We start from the raw sequence: 16,963 nt of genomic DNA on the forward strand, positions 1-16,963 counted from the left end.
TTTTCACACTTTTCAGCCTTGCGTCACGCACTCGAGTCATTACGTGTCAAAAATGCTCAAAATAGTGTTATTTGATTGAGTTGGTCCATGCCTCAAGCTAGGAGACTCTGAGCCATTGGCATGTACTATGTTTCTGAAGCCATTTCATTGCCTGCAAAAATGTCAGCAAAACAAAACGAATGGCATCCCAACTTACTTTACCAAATTATCACTTGTTGACCTTTGAATTGACTGTCTACCAACTCAGAGTTGGCAGATTCTGTGAGAAAAAGAGAAAACAAATCAATGACGTGCAAGGACTATGAAAATGCATTGTTCCCAATGATGGTTCCTTTTTTCGGGATTGAATTTCCCCTTGAAGCAACATGAATAAACACAGCGCATTACTTGCTAAGATGCTTTATTCACCCTGTGATTAAAATTATCTTCCAACATGGTGCCTTAGGCAGATAGGTTTAAACTCGTAGGATTGTGGTAATTCATTCATTTTCTGTACTGCTTATTCTCCCAAATGTCGCAGGGGGTGCTGGAGCCTGCACACCCTGAATTATTTATTTTATCATTGTCACAAGCATTATGGTGACTGTTGGCTACAACTTTAAACCACATGAGAGAGATGTTGCTGTGTTAATCCTGGCTGGCACAACCACAAAAACCACATCTGTCAGATAAACCATATAGATGACAGTGACAAGATAATACAAGTCCCTGAATTTTGTAACAGGCACATTAATAGAAAACATATTAAAGTTGCACTCCTTCCATTTTTTTTTACATTTGATAACTGTGTTTTTTTAGTTTTAGAGCCACTGTATGCCAGAGTGGGAAATCTAAACTCTCCTGATCTGATTTGCCCCAGGCGTTAACTTTGTAATATACGGTATATGCTTAGTTTTGTTTTTGTTGTATTGAAACTCAGTGGCGGGCGGTGCATTTTCTGGTAGCGCCTTCAACGTATCAATCCAACCCTCAAAAACTATTTTATGGCTATAAAACCTCTACTGCAGCTACAGCTGTGACACATAAAAAATGATCAATAAATTAATGCACAAAAATGGGGTAAAATCCACTTCCTAGCAGCATTTCATGATTAAATACAAATACTGGAGCTTTTCAGACATTAAAACCAGGCCAGGGGGTGATTTTCCCGGGAAAAGACAGTGATGAACGTCAATGGCGTACGGGCAAACATTGCCCGAAAATGGGGTAAAATCCAGCCAAAAACAGCATTTACTGATTAAATACAAATACTGGAGCTTTTTAGACATCAGAACCGGGCCCGGAGTATCATTTCCCCGGTAAAAAGACAGCGATGAACGTCGATACGTCCATACGTGAAATGACAAAAAATGCACTAAAATTAGGTAAAATCCACTTCCTAGCATCATTTATTGATTGAATACAAATACTGGAGCTTTTGAGACATTACAACCAGGCCAGGGGGGTGATTTTTCCTGGGAAAAGACAGCGATGGACGTCAATGGTGAAACGCCAAAAATTAAACTGGGGTAAAATCCACTTCCTAGCAGCATTTTGTGATTAAATACAAACACTGGAGCTTAAATACAAACACTGGAGCTTTTCAGATATCAGAACTTGGCCCACAATTGAAATATTATTTAGGAATATAGCCATATTTTACTCACCCAAAATCCTTTTTACACAATATCCATCCTCCTTTCTTTCTTCCTTCTTTCCTATCGCCATCGAAGCTAATGATGAAAGTCGAGCCTGTCCTGTCATATTTCTGGCATAGTCCGTTTTGAAAATGGCTTTAAATCAAAACAACAATATACTATTTGCTTGTGGAGCTAAGTTAGCGCGCTGAAAGTGCCCCACACACCATTTTCCCGGCTGTAACAGGCTTGCTAGCTTCGGAGTTGACCGCACTTTCTTAATGATGTCCATTTTTTTCATTTCTTTGTTCTATTTGTTTTTGCTTCTGTCGGCCATAGTGGGTGGAGTTTGCGATCTCGGCTGCCTCGGTACTGCTTTGGCCCGCCTACTAGCCAATCATAGTTTGTGAAAGCAATGACATGTCCCAGCCAGCAAAATGCTAACACCTATGAAAAATCATTGTGGGGTTGCCAACTTGAAATCTGATTGGTTAAAAGCAACAGTCTAGTTTAATGCAGCAGAGCCCGCAAGAACTGATTGTGCAGGCTTTGAGGCAGATCTGATCTGGCAACAAATAATGGCTGAAATGTGATTGGTTAAATGCTTCAATATGAAAACACACATCTGGAAGCAGTGGAACCAGGGGGAAAAGCAATGAAAGGAAGCTAACAGACCATTTGGAATAATAAGTACGTATTGATGGACAAAATATAATATGATTCAGATATTTCTTAGGCCAGCAGAGACGGCCTTGAAGGCCCTGATGGCCCGCCACTGTTGAAACTATAATTTTTTCCTCATATTTGTTTCTACAACCCATGGTCAAATTTCCTATAGTAATAATTCCTGCCAACTTTTTACACACAGGGACTAAAATGAATATCCAAACCTTTGGTCAAAGAGTTTTTCCAAAACAGTATGGTGGAAACTAGCCCTTTCTGAAAAATAGCCTCAGGCATAGAGAAAATGGGCATCCATTCCTGAAAAGTTAATCAAATAAATGCAAAAGGTCACATTCAAGACCAAACATAAAATAAACAAACACATACAGGTATTATTGTCGTCCGAGCAGTAACGGAACATTGAATACAAAACATGCTGTCAATTGGAAACCCTTGCGTCTGAACATCCATATCAAAAGATATATAATTACAGGTCAGAACAGGGAGAAAAGCAAGTTTGCTATCAGGTACGTGGGCAGTCGGTGGCATTGTAAGGAAAAAGGCCAACAAGACTCAAATTTGCGTTCATTTCAATTCCACATCAGTCAACAAAAAAAAGCCCTCTTGGTTTCCATAGTAACAAGTCTTACAGGTGCAGCCACTATCTATCAGGGTAACTAAAATAAGCTGAATAGTAAACTTAGTGTTTAGATAAGTAGACTAATCTAGTGTCATGCAAATATGCTTGTTTTCCAAACACAGGATTAGTGGTTACCCCACAAATACCATGAACACACAAATCCCAAGGTTTTGTTACATTAATTATTTAATAATCTCTTTCGAACAATAAAGTAATGACAGTAGCCAATAACTTGCATGAATACAACCCCTCTTTATCGTCCCATGAATGATTCATCATCCCTGAACAACAAAGCCTAATGGTTTTAATAACAAGATACCATTTTCAATCTTGCAATTACTGATTGCAGCATGGAAGTGACCATTATCAGCCTATCCTAAATTTTATTTCACACACAATTTGATTTGTAAGTACTGTTTTTTTCCGCTAATGAATTTAACTGTTGATATACTGCTAATTTAAACCTAGATACTAATGGATGATGTACATATACAATAGATTGATTCATCAACAGTGCACTGTGTCTTCTGTGTGTCTTGATTGCAGCCTAAACCCTGAGACAGGATCACAAAATCCATTTTTATTAGCAAAAGTTCCACTGAAGTCATTTACTGCTGTGTTATAACCGTGTTAGTACTTTTTTATTTGAAGTGATCACTAAGGTCATTCGGTAGACTCGGCAGCTCTGGCTGATGGTTTTTGTCAACAGAAGGCACTGTGTATGGTTTCTTTTTTTTTCTTTTTACAACATTCACCCAATAAAATGCGACAATGCAGTTGTTGAGGTTAAAAAAAAACACAAACACTTTGAGTCATGCATGGAATGACAGGTATAGAGGCTGTGTGTTAGAAAACCGTCCTGTCTACCTCCAATGCATTTTTTACATAATATTCAGAGCGGAGAGTGGCAAAAATAGTGTTGGTTGCAAGTTTGTGCAAACATAGTAATGTCACTAGGGAACCAACTGTAGTGATTCACAAAACACTTAACTAGCCTACACTGGCAAACACTGAAATGTACTGTAGAGTACTGTAGGGTGACCCTCGAGACAAGGCCCAGTCTAATATCAGCTCTAATGTTCACTGTGTACCTGTAAACCTTGATTTAAACTACGCATAAGTATTTGTTTGAAGAGGTGCTAATGTTCCAGTGTACCTGGGGACAAAATGCCTCTGAAGTCGCACTGATTGTTTGCATTGTATTGAATTCTCAGGTTGGAGGTTATTGTTCACACTTTTATCCAATTTAAAAATACACTTAAACATTTCCCATTTCCCCAACATGCTTTTCTAGAATTACAAATATGGAAAGTGCTTATCAAAGCATTTCATGTTGTTGAAGGGTTTTTCCTCTTTATGACACGTTGTCAAAAACATTGGATTAGCTCATCATGTTTGAAAATACTCCTATCGCAGAGGTTGTCAGGCAGATTAAGAAACTGGCAAAGTTTCTAAGAGTGTCATCATTAAAACAGAACATTTGACATTTGGCCTTTGTATCTTCATGGTATGTGGTGAAAATGTTTGGAAGAAGAAACCTGAATAGGCTTCACTCTGAATCAAAGACGTGCCTGCAGGCATAGCAGTACACCAGGCCCAGATTTGTCTTTGTCCCATGCTAGCATTAAGAACGCTGCTTGCCTCTTATTCCACACAAACAAAAATAGATAATATGCACCCATGCAAACAACCAGTCTAGATGGTCTTGCCAGCTGTTGGTTACTCAGCTCACAAGACATTTGATGACTAAAACTAGGTCAGACGATAGTTTAAACACCGCTCAAAGGCTTCAGGTTGTTCCGGCCTCACAAAGAGTGCTTCTAGTCAATCAGTTTAATCCATGATGTTTGCTAAAGCAGATTTATGTGTGAATCCTCTATATTAAAAACAATCTATACTTGGCATCTGGTCGCCATATCATCTGCTCAGCTTTACAAAATGGGTTTTCTATAAAAAGAAGGAAATATGATGAACAGGAGAGTCATCTTTGCATCCCATTCTTCTTAAAATTAAATGCAACTTGTTGGATGGCCATGATGCTGTTGGTAGTGTGGGGTGTCCAAAAATGAATGAGTCAGCATTTAGTCATAATTTGGAATGATCCACTTTTTGAATGACCTAAACTAGCCATTTGACTTTAAATAGTTTGCAGGGGGCATAGCAGTCTTTGCATGGGATAAGCACTGTGCTCATATTTATATGGGTCATCCAATTATATGCATTTGTGGGACATTTGGCAAATCAGAGTGTATTGATACAACATGGATTTTTGGTGTAAATATCTAGAAGACTTTCCATTGCCTTATCCCTCCATGTCTAACTCATGTTAACCGACTTATTGCAAACCAAACATTTCCTATAATGCCTGTAGCTTCAGAAGCCTATTACATGCAAATAGTTGTGTGATTTAATCATTAGTCTGAATGACGGCGTGGTCGCTTTCACTCATCCACCGAACCATATCACGGCTTGCTTCTAAGCGAACCGAGACCACGTCCAGTGCCAGGTCTCGGATTCGCTGTTTGGTCTGCACCAGAGATTCCTGGTCTGTATTCACACAAGCCCAAACGGGCGCACCACGGATCTTACAGGGTTTGGTCCGGACCAAACAGGGCTGGTGTTAATAAGCCTTAATTTAATTTGGAAGGATTTTTTTCCCACCAAATGAAGGTGCCATAATCTCATATTTTAGTCTGAATTAGTCTACTATGGCTAAAATTCTTGGTCACCTGCTATTTAAACAAAGAATGATGCTGACATTTCAGATTAGTAACTTCTTGGCGAAAATAAAATGGTACCCACATTGTAGTTGACCACCACGGACGCACAAAAACACATTTGCAGGCTGAGTCCAGAACATGCCATCTAAGCGGAGTTCTCTGACAGGATTATTTTGTCACAATGGTGAGGTCAGCAGTTTAGGGATGGAGCTGGATTCTGATAGTCAAAGACAGCGCTGACACTATCCCCACTGGTCAACCAGTTTCCTACTGTACTCATGCTCACTACGTGCATCTGTGCGCAACGCCACTAAAATACATGACCTTTTAATGACTGTCATACCTGTCAACTTATACGTTTTTCCCGTATTTTACATGTTTTTTGATCATTTCAAAGTGTACGCCGTATAACAACTTTTGTATGGGAATTTAGGTTTTTTGTTTTTTTTAAGTATGGTTTTTTTTGTAAAACCGATCTCGTTTTTCCCATTTTGGCTCTAATCCGGATCATATTGGTCGCTGGTACAGACGAAAATGTCATCGTCGATTGCTAATATTGTCATGCTTTGACCATGATATGCACACACGCATTCCCCTTTCACACGTCCGTCTTTTCAGTATATAAATATAATGCGTCAGCAAGCAATGTACCCAGAAAGTCAAGCTGTCGGTGTCATACAGCAACATCTACAGAATATTGTATTTCGTGCATACAAAAGGCACAGCGACTGCTTGGGCAATACGTTTACTTTTGAGAAAAGTTTAGACTTTTCAATGCGTAAATATGTACCCCGTTGCATTTGTACGATTTATTATTGCTTAATAAGGGGAATTGCAATCATTAGTAAGGGGAGCAATTTTCTGAGGTTGACAGGCATGCTATGTTTTTATTATTTTTCTTTAGTTATGAAATTAAATGTTTCAGTAAATCAACATGACGGTAAATTATGGCTAAAAATGTTGTCGTTTCTTAGTTTGTTGCATTGGTAATATACCAGAATCTGGTATCTGTACAGGTCAGTTCTAACTCAATGCTCTCCTAAACTGCTCCATGATTGCAGTGACCCCAATTCCCTTAATTGACTTTCTTTCTAAAGAGTATGGCTGGCACGGTGAAATAGTGGTTAGCACGTTCGTCTCCTAGTTCTAAGATTAAGAATTCAATCCCGGGTTATTTCCGACCTTACTCTGTGGAATGTATATGTTCTCCCTTGTGTGTTTTCTCTGGATATTGCAGTTTCTTTCCTCATCCCAAAAACATGCATGAGAGACTGGTTGAACACATTTAAATTGTCCCTAGATATCAGCGTGAATGAGTGTTTTGTCTCTGCCCTCCGATTGGCTGGCAACCAATTCAGGGTGACCCTCAAGACTTAGCCATACGGATGGGAGGGGGGGCAATTCCACCTGGCCCGCTCAGATATTCATGATTTTGGTCTGCTCGAATATTTGACGTTCTGGCCCGTAGCCTGCGCTGGTTTACTCCAGCTACTCCATAAGTTCGATACTGATTGTTAATGTGTATTGAGCTCTGCACTTGGCTGGCACCCAGTTCAGATTTTACCCCGCCCCTTACGCATAGTTAACTAGTGTATGCTTCAGCAACCTCATGACACTCGTAAAATTAAAAGGTACGGAAAATAAGTGAATGAATAAAAACTGAATAGGTTTTTGCAGTCATTTTAAAATGAAAGTGCATACAATACAATAACTATTTCATTTCAAAACAGGTATTTCTAGGAAATGCAGTCTGCTTATGATGTGTTAAGAGTTACAGTTGATTCTGTGGTAAGAAATACTATAGCTATTTTCTTGGATTTAGTCTAAAACATCCAGACCTTACTAAACTACAACTCAACTGTACTACTTTCTGGGGTCTCCATTGTTTGCACACAATTCTACAAAGTCCCTAGATACAGATTCACCCTCCACAGTACAATAACTGCTTCTCTATTCCTTTCTATACCAATATGTGTCCCCCAAAAGACAGAGTCGAGTAAAACTGTCAAATCCCAGTGATGTAAGGCTGTGTAGGGCAGCTTGGCAAAGAGCTTTATACAAAAACACATAGACGCACGCACAACCCGACTCGGCTACACACAGAGTGCAGAGGTAAGCGGGTATCTGACAGTAGACCTTCAGGGAGATAGAGAAGCTACTGCTGCCCTAGGGGAGGGAGGTGAGTTAAGAAGAATGAAACAAGGAAGACAAAATTTGCTTCTCCTTGGCCGAATAAAATATCTTATGTAGCCAATGTGTGACTAGGAGGCGGGGCAATCGGAAATATTCACATTTGATTAAAAATCAAAAGTGGCATTTCAAAATGTGTGACAACTATTTTGTCTACTCTTCTTAAATATTGTTTTTTTTTTCAAATCTGAATTTGCACCACTTTTCAATTCATTGGCTGCCATTGACAGCTTTTGAATTGACCACACAGTAACTTTGTCATATTACTATAATTCAACACTAAAACTAAGGAAGCATGTTGAAAAGTTTCTTACTTTTCTGATTCAGAAATTAACCCATTGACAACATTAGATGTCCAACCCATTGGGGCTGGGTGGATTATTTCCAGCTTCTCCAGGTTCAAATGCACTGGATGTCAGTCGCTGTCAATGACACTGATATATGACCAAATCAATCCCAAACATCTCAGTTCAAATTGATTTCATGTCTATTGCTATCAATAGCTGCAAATGTGCAAACGAATCTCCCTTTCTGAAAAATGTCATGTATTTTACTTTTAGGTGATTTTTGCTGAATAACAAACCAACCACCAAAAAGCCCACTCAAAATTCTTTTGAAACGTGCATACAAAGTTCTTTGGAAAGGTCATAGTTTCTGAGTTCTGTGAAACAATGAGCACCAGAAGTCACGCCAAGACAGAAGAGTGACATATGTGCAAGTGCAAAATGTGCCTTGTTCAAAGGTCATCTGTCACCTCTAGGGCCACTCAACTGCAGCTGGCTTTCTTGTCACAGTTCAGAAATATGAATTTTACTTCAAAAAGTCTGTAAATACTCCAGTGAGGGAGCATAGCGTGAGCAACTAGTGATGTGTTGTCTTTGAATGGGGAACAACAACACGTCCCTGAAAAGTTTACATTTGAGTTGGCGTCATGTCCTCTTTGACATTGCAGTGTGCATTCATTCTGCTAGCTGCCATCAAGGATGACACCACACAGGTACAAGAATAAAAGAACAAAGAGGGCACCAGGCTCAGACTAACAGAAATGCATGGTTCAAGGGGAGGGAGTAAATCACGATGTGTGAGAGTGCATTTCGTGCAACCTTTCTTTTCTGCCCCCTTATGTGTCCTGCATATTAATGAAAATATCAGCCCTGTGTAAAATGGATCATTCAGTTTGCTTGTGTTTACATGTTTTTAGTAAATGATGCGAGATGTATTTTGAATACTAACATTTGTGTATTAAAGAACGTTATTCACTTGCGGTTTTAATGCTCCAAGATGTTAAAATGTCGAAATTAAAGCAACATTGAGCAACAATGTTTGATCCCGCCAAGTTCAGTAGATAGGCTAACTGTTTTGCTAGACTGCTTCTAATAGTTTTCAATCGTAAACGACTTTTTGAGCCATCCTGCTTTAAAATATAGCCATAAGAAAATAACAGATGTTTTTTGTCATCTGAAGATTTCAAATTAAGCTCGTACAGTAACTCACTCTTCTCGATTGCTTTATTCTTTTCGTTTGTCTTCCTTTTGGCCTCTTTCTATGCACCATTTTATTGCCAAGGACTTTATAGGTCCATAAACTGTCACCCATCACATTAACTCTCACACGAACACACACACACACACACACACACACACACACACACACACACACACACACACACACACACACACACACACACACAAAATTACAAACAAACCGGATCACGGCGGACATTTTCCCCCAGCCTTTATGGAGCTATTCTGCACTCTGTCTAATTCTGAGAGTCCAGTGTCTAGTCTCTCTGAGTGATGGATTAGTATACTCCGAGTAGGTGGAGCTGAGCAAGGTCAGTCAAACTGTTGTTTTGACGTTGTGCTTGTAAAAGCATTGCTACTGTAAGTTTCCATGTAAGAAAACAGTGCAAAGTTTAACTAGACCATAAGATGTCTCCTCTAAGAAAATGTAAGTTATATCTATGTATATTTACATATCAGTAGCAATTAATTAGTAAATAAAATTATCCGTCCAAAGTTAAAGAACACTTCCATATATACAAGACCTGTTCTAAAAATGACTTTTTTTTTACCAAAATATAAAATGATGAAACAGGTCCATTGTTCGTGGATCCCAAGATTGGTTGTGTGTAAATGCAAAACCCATTTAAACAGTTTTATTTAAAGAAATAATTTAGGCCCTTCCCTTTGGTCTCTTAAGTTTTTCCTTTTCTCCTCATCTTGTCTTTTCTCCCTTTTTGTTCTGGACTACCTCCAAGCTAAGTATGTCCAATAGAGTGAAACAAAACAAAAGTGTCCCATAAAACACTTATTTTTAGGACATGCATGCCAATGCATGCACTTGAAAACTCACACACAGAAACATGCATCCATCACGAGTGATGTACTGATAATTTGCGGTCAAGCTATCCAAATTCATTATGCAATGAAAGCGAATTGAATACATTTATGTCCTTAGCTTTCAAGGAAAAAGCACATACTCCAGTTTCTTTTTAAATTGTAACAATTTCACTCGGTAAGCACTGCTCTCAATTGCATTTACTTAGCATGTTTGCACTTTGTGCAATATCTCAAACATTTACAGTAAATGCATTTAAAAATAATAATTAAAGAACCACATGCTAGGATTCAAATTTACAATGTCTGAGCTGGCTTACTTATGCACTTCCTACTTATCTATGTTGTTGACTTATTATTGTGTTCACTACTTATTTATTCATTATTATTGATTATTTATTGTTATTATTCATTTCTTATTTATTCATAATTGTATTATTATTTATTGATTATTTATTGTTATTATTCATAATTATATTATTATTTATTTATTTATTATTGTTATTATTCATAATTATTATTTTTATTTATTGATAATTTATTGTTATTATTCATAATTATATTATTATTTATTGATTATTTATTGTTATTATTCATAATTATATTATTATTTTTTGATTAGTTATTTGTCTATTTGATTGTTATTTGTGCACTTAATAATAATAATCAGACATAGGCTTTGTCATCATTGACTAATTGTCATCATACTCCGCTGCGTATGACGACTTCACAGCTTCGTGGTGAAGCTTAAAAATTAATTACGCATAATGACAAAAGCATTCAATCTGATGTCAACCTTGAAACATATTGCCTTGAATAACTACAATATGAAGTCAAATCTTTGCACAGCTGAGTGATTGACATCATCAACTTTCCAGCATTAAAGTCTATCAAACTTTTGTAATATTTTTGCTACTTTCAAAATCATTCAATTCAAACAACATACTTCCCGTGTCTTCAGCAAAAACACCCCGTATTTATTTATATTTCCTTTATTTTGTTCGTGTCCAGCAGGCATTTCATTCATTCATTTTCTGAACTGTGTCTCCTCACAAGGTACCCTGCCCGCTACCCATAGTTAACTGGTATATGCACCAGCAACCCCGTGAAGTTAAAAAGTATGGAAAATAAATGAATGAGTAAAAAGTTCATTCATTCATTTTCTGAACCACTTTATCCTCACTAGGTTCGCGAGGGGTGCTAGAGCCTATCCCAGCTGACTCCGGGCCAGAGGCAGGGGACACCCTGAATCAATGCCCAGCCGATCACAGGGCACGAGGAGACGGACAACCATTCACATCCACACTCATGCTTAGGGGCAATTTTGAGTGTCCAACCCACCTACCAGGCATATTTTGGAATGTGGGAGGAATCCAGAGTACCTGGAGAAAACCCACATATGCCCGAGAAGAACATGCAAACTCCACACAGGAGGACCGACCTGGATTAGAACCCAGAACCCCAGAACTGTGAGGCCCAACGTGCTAACTACTCGCGCCGCTGGATCCAGAAAGCATTTGAATTTTAAAAGTTAACATCTGTTAAGGATGTCACATTGAATTACCTATTAAGGGTTGTACCTTATGTTTAATGCACTAAAGTTGTGTATGGTGTCAAGGATGGGAAGCATCTACTCTTGAAACCACAAAGGCAGGCATGTTCTTATTTTCATCAGGTCACACTGGCAGAGGGATTTGCAGCACTTTCAGTTAAAGTGATCTAAGGTCCAAACTGCCTCCCTCCAGCACTCAACACATAGAAAAACTTTAAAAACAATTCTATGTGAACAACTTCAGACCCAATTGCCAAAGCTCTGTCACACATTAAAAAAAAAAAAATCCCCTGTTGAACAATAGGTGCACTTAAGCGACTGTACTAATGATGCTAATGATAACTAAATAGATAAATGAAATGATTAATTATAAAAGTGTGTATTAATGCATTCGAGGAACAAAATATGAAATACAAGCCAAAGTTAACTATTTATAATAGAACTTTGAAATTTTTTATAGTAAACACTTTGTTGGCTCCAAAAGTGTTTTTTATTTATTTTGACATGATTTCATATGACCTTTACATTCTTGGAAGTTTGTCAGATAATTTGCATTGAAAACGCCCAGAATGTCCTTTTTTTAAAGCTATATTTTGTTGCTCATTTTTGCTTGCCTCAGCCAGTTTCTCATTGGGTTGAATTTTAATATTTATGGTTGATATTTAAATGCTTTCCTCTGATTGGCTGTTGCCAAGTGTAGAAAGAACAACGTACAACGTGGGCAGGCACTTACATAATGAATGGCGTCAACTGACACTGATTTAAAAGCATTTTTATTTACAGAAGTGATTAAAATCAAATCGAAAACCATAGAAATGACAAACTTCAGGCACTACCCAATCATTTTGATCTATATCATGCATGAAATTGGAATTTGATGCATGGTCCCCTTTAAGGAGCTGATCCGATTTATTCTGTGGGAAATGATTGGTCCTGTGTTGGTCCAGTTTTTCAAAGGAGAGTAACAATGCAACAACAGTTAATTTTAACATGCTGACACGTGCTATTATCAAATTAGGTTGTCTTTATTCTTTTCATTGGATAGATGGGTGGTTGTGCATGTTGTTTTCATATCAATCGAGATTGTCTTGCATTTGTATGATAGAATTTGTAAATCAAATTTTCCAGATTTTTCTCCTTTTCCTGTTCTCACTCATTTTCTTAGCCACTGTATTTTTTAATATACACTCCTGTGTCCGTTGCCTCTTGCTCTCTTTTGCTCATATTTCTTTCTTCTCTGCATGTTTGCCGCCTTGCCGTCCTTTGTTCAGTGCAATGACCAATCAATGCAATTACTGCCCCTCACATGTGGCTTGTAGAAAGAAAGTGAGGGTCAATGGAAAGAAATACTCATGCCATCGTGGCTCAGGTTGTTTACTTCAATGAGCTGGCTCTAAGAGCTGTTAAATTTGTGAGTGACAAATCACTAGAGCCAAGAGAAAACCTCACTCTAACAGGATAAAGGATGAAACATCAGACAGAAGTAGACCTTAGTTAGGGGTGCTATTTGTCCCAACCTAAGGGTAGGATGCCAACTGATCCTCCCAAAAAATGCTGACTGGTCTGCATGGTAGAATTTAGACCGTACTATTTAGTTTATTTCGGGTTTTTTTTCATAAAACACACATTTATCAAGTTGTATATTTGCGATGTCTTTTTGGGGGGGTTAAAGTATTATGTAGGGAAACCTGGGCAGAAGTGGTAATATTTGGGTGTGATATGCATTTTTGGGAGCTGTCAACATATACCAATGAACACATGTAAGATGGGTGCCCTGGCCGCTGAGTGGTTAGCGTGTCAGCCTCACAGTTCTGGGGCTCTGTGTTCATATCCAGGTCCGGCCACCTGTGTGAAGTATGAATGTCCTGCGTGGGTTTCTTCCGGGTACTTCTGTTTCCTGCCACATACCAAATACATGCATGGTTGGCAGGTTGGACACTCTAGGTTGCCTCTAGGTATGAGAATGAGTGTAAATGGTTGCCTGTCTCCTCGTGCCCTGCGATTGTCTGGCCACCGATTCAGGGTGTCCCCTGCCTCTTTCCCAAAACTCAGCTGGGATAGGCTCCAGCACTCCCCGCGACCCCTGTGAGGATAAAGCAGTTCAGGAAATGAATGAATGAATGAATGAATGAATTCATGTAAGATAGTTTCTGAAGCTCAATTGCTCATTTTTTTTAAAAACCTGCTAGCATTTTTAGTACAACCATAAATAGACAAGGTCAACCCCCACAGCAGTAAATGTGACATACTACGTGCAGGAGAAATCCACTGTCAGGATTGCTGGTATGAGTCGTACTATTAAAAATAATTAATGAATCAGACATGTCGCCAGACTCCAATTTTAAGGAGGCAAATAAAATCTAAGAGGCAGTTCAATCTGCTTTATTACAGACATAACTTTGCTTCATAGTTTTGGTGATTCAATGACAACTGAATTATTTTTGCATAGTGCAGCCAAATGAAATTAATCGTCTTGAATTCATTTTCAATTTTTGCCCTGTGTAACAAGTGCTTGCGAATGTTAACATAGACATTTAAGTAGAACTATATGGAAGGCACAATTAAACATTCAGATTAGTACGTTGATTTCACAGCTATATTTAATGTGGTGAAATCAGTAATTATTTGTTTTCTGCCTATATAATGTATAGAAACATTTTACACTAGAATTTATGGGATTGCGACTGATTGATTGTTTTGTTGTACTTGACTTTTTCCTTAACCCCTTTTATATTATTAATTTGCAATATAAAAGTATTCCTTAATAATAATTCTAATTTGCCACGTGAATATTGTACAAGATATGTGCAATTCACATTACTAAAATATCTTGTTTAGGGTAGGAGCGTTATAATTGCATTTATTCAATGTTTTCCCATCGGGGTAGAATATTTTTCAAGGATGTTTCGACACCACATGGAAAAGTTGTCTTGCACATGTTATTTCTGTGTTGTCTTTTTTTGTGCAGGAATCCATTTTCATTCCTCACAAAGCTTCACTTTGAAGTCTATTCATTATTACCACGTCACATGCCATTTATCTATTGACTGACACACTATACTAAATGCTAGACTGAAATAACTGAACATATTATAATTATTGTCACTAAAGTAACAAGAATATCTCAAATTCTATCTTCAAACTGCCGCTCAAACAAAAAGCAATCGTCATCAACCTACAATTTACTTCAAATACTGGTTTTCAATCAGGTGTCAAGCAGTTCTAGCACAATTTGTAATAAAGATTCGAGACGCAAACTTAAACTGTTTTCGGGTAATGTGTAGCCTTATCAAGTAAACGACAGCCTGACGATATTTAAAAACCATTAAGAGCACTCAAGTGAGAAAACAAAAATTAAAGTACCTCAAAAATTGAACTCAAGTTAAAAAAAAGCAACAAAACTGATGCTGCAAAAAAAATTACAAAAGCAGTATATATCAATTTATGATTGTAGCGATAACTTAAATGATGCTCTCTTTACATCTAGTAAATGTATACCTAAATCTGAAAAGGATATGGTTACAGGTATGTGTTGACTGTGAGTGAAGACTGTCGAGAGGTTGATGTCACTGTAACGGCTTTAACAAGGAGCAATTAGTTACAGTTTATTTTTATTTTTTTGCAATAGCTTTGGGACTTAGGCTAAGCTTAGTAATAAAGTCAAACTCAAAGGCATATAGTTTTGCCTAAGCGTGGTGCCCCTAGCTTTACCCTTGAAGCACAGTGAGATCGCTTTCTGTTAAATATAATAAGTTGAGAATGTAAAACGATATTAAAAATATATTTTATTTCTTCTTCAGCAGGAATGATTCTCTCCTTTTTTGCACACAAGTCAAAGCCAACTCAGATGTGACACCTAAGGCATTTTAATAGTGATATTATGATTCTGTAGGACAGTGTAGTGTGTTCTCTGTGTTTTGAAAGGTGTTCGTCTAGAAGACCAACAAGTAAAAGTAATCCAGAAAGCTAATATATACACCAGGACTTCATTGATCAATTGTAAATCAAGAAAAATCCCAATTGCAATTGTATGTGAAGTTCCTTCAAAGACTTTAGATATTGGTTCAGCTCATAGCTGTAATCTGAATGCTGCATTGATTCTGCAGTAACTTTAATGAGAATAGTGCTATTGATTATTTAATAACTGCAAGTGTACTCAAGGGAGGAATGCATTGATTGGGCATACATTGAAAGAGAAAAAAGGCCACTGAGTCTGTTCACTGGAGCTGATGTTGATGAAGAATGCAACTAAAATTAATAGATTTTCATTTAAGTAAATTTAAAAAAATCTAACCTGATTTGGGCATATTTAGTTTATGTTGTTGGCTTCCTCTGGCAGTAAACACTTTTTTATGTTTGTTGTGAAAAGTGAATGTTGAAGTGCTTTTAACTTCCTTGTCGTTAAATGTACTCTGCTTTCTGGAATTGAGCCAGTAAAAAGGAAACAAAAACTAAAATAAAAGTTCAAAAAAATGCAACAATTGTTCCGAGAGGGCTTGTTTCTTAAGCAGAGGCCAAATCAAACATTTTTAAACATGTTTAATCGTCATGAAAGCACGGTCAGTGGGAGTGTGAGGCAATATTATTAATAATGAACCAATAGTAATATTCTGATGATGATGATGATACTGATTTCATAATTTAAATCAAAAGTACAGGCCATTGCATGACATTAATAAAAGGAAAATAACTGTAAAACTTGTGAAAAAAAGTATAAAGACTTTAAATTTCAGTGGTGTTGACATTCTATCTTATCTCTAAACTATCACTGTTGAATGGTTATCTAACCCAACTGATGTTGGGCAAAAGGCAGACAACACCCTAGATTGGTTGTCAGTCAGCCGTAGGGCACACAGAGAGACAAACGACCATACGGACTCACAATCATACCACCACCAGCGGGGATTGAGCGTGCCCGCACTGAAGTTAGGCGAGTGAACCTCTACACCACGAGGCGGCTGGATTAATGTTCGAGAACTGAAATTTTAGAAAGCCAAAAATGTGGAAACCAAAAGTGGATGAGCATTGCAGCCTAAATTCAGTGGGAGTAATTAGGAGTGTGTATAGCCTCATATATTGCGATACGATTCATATCATGATTCAATTAACCCCAATAGTACGCATTATGACCAGGGGTGGGCAAACTAGGGCCGCAGTAGGTTCGTGTTTTTGTCCCAACCCATCAAGAGGACACATTTTCATCAATCAGTGGGTTGCAGTCAGGTGCTTCTTGTTTCCACGGA

At 37.8% G+C, this 16,963-nt stretch overlaps 1 protein-coding gene across 3 annotated transcripts in view; it reads left to right on the top strand.

Moving 5' to 3' along the window:
* The window catches only part of LOC144082868 (X-linked interleukin-1 receptor accessory protein-like 2), a 181,180-nt gene that overhangs the window by 66,607 nt on the left and 97,610 nt on the right, over window positions 1-16,963 (top strand). The gene's annotated exons all lie outside the window — the stretch shown is intronic.

The sequence above is a fragment of the Stigmatopora argus genome, chromosome 9 (genome assembly GCF_051989625.1).
Source record: "Stigmatopora argus isolate UIUO_Sarg chromosome 9, RoL_Sarg_1.0, whole genome shotgun sequence".
Classification (NCBI taxonomy): domain Eukaryota; kingdom Metazoa; phylum Chordata; class Actinopteri; order Syngnathiformes; family Syngnathidae; genus Stigmatopora; species Stigmatopora argus.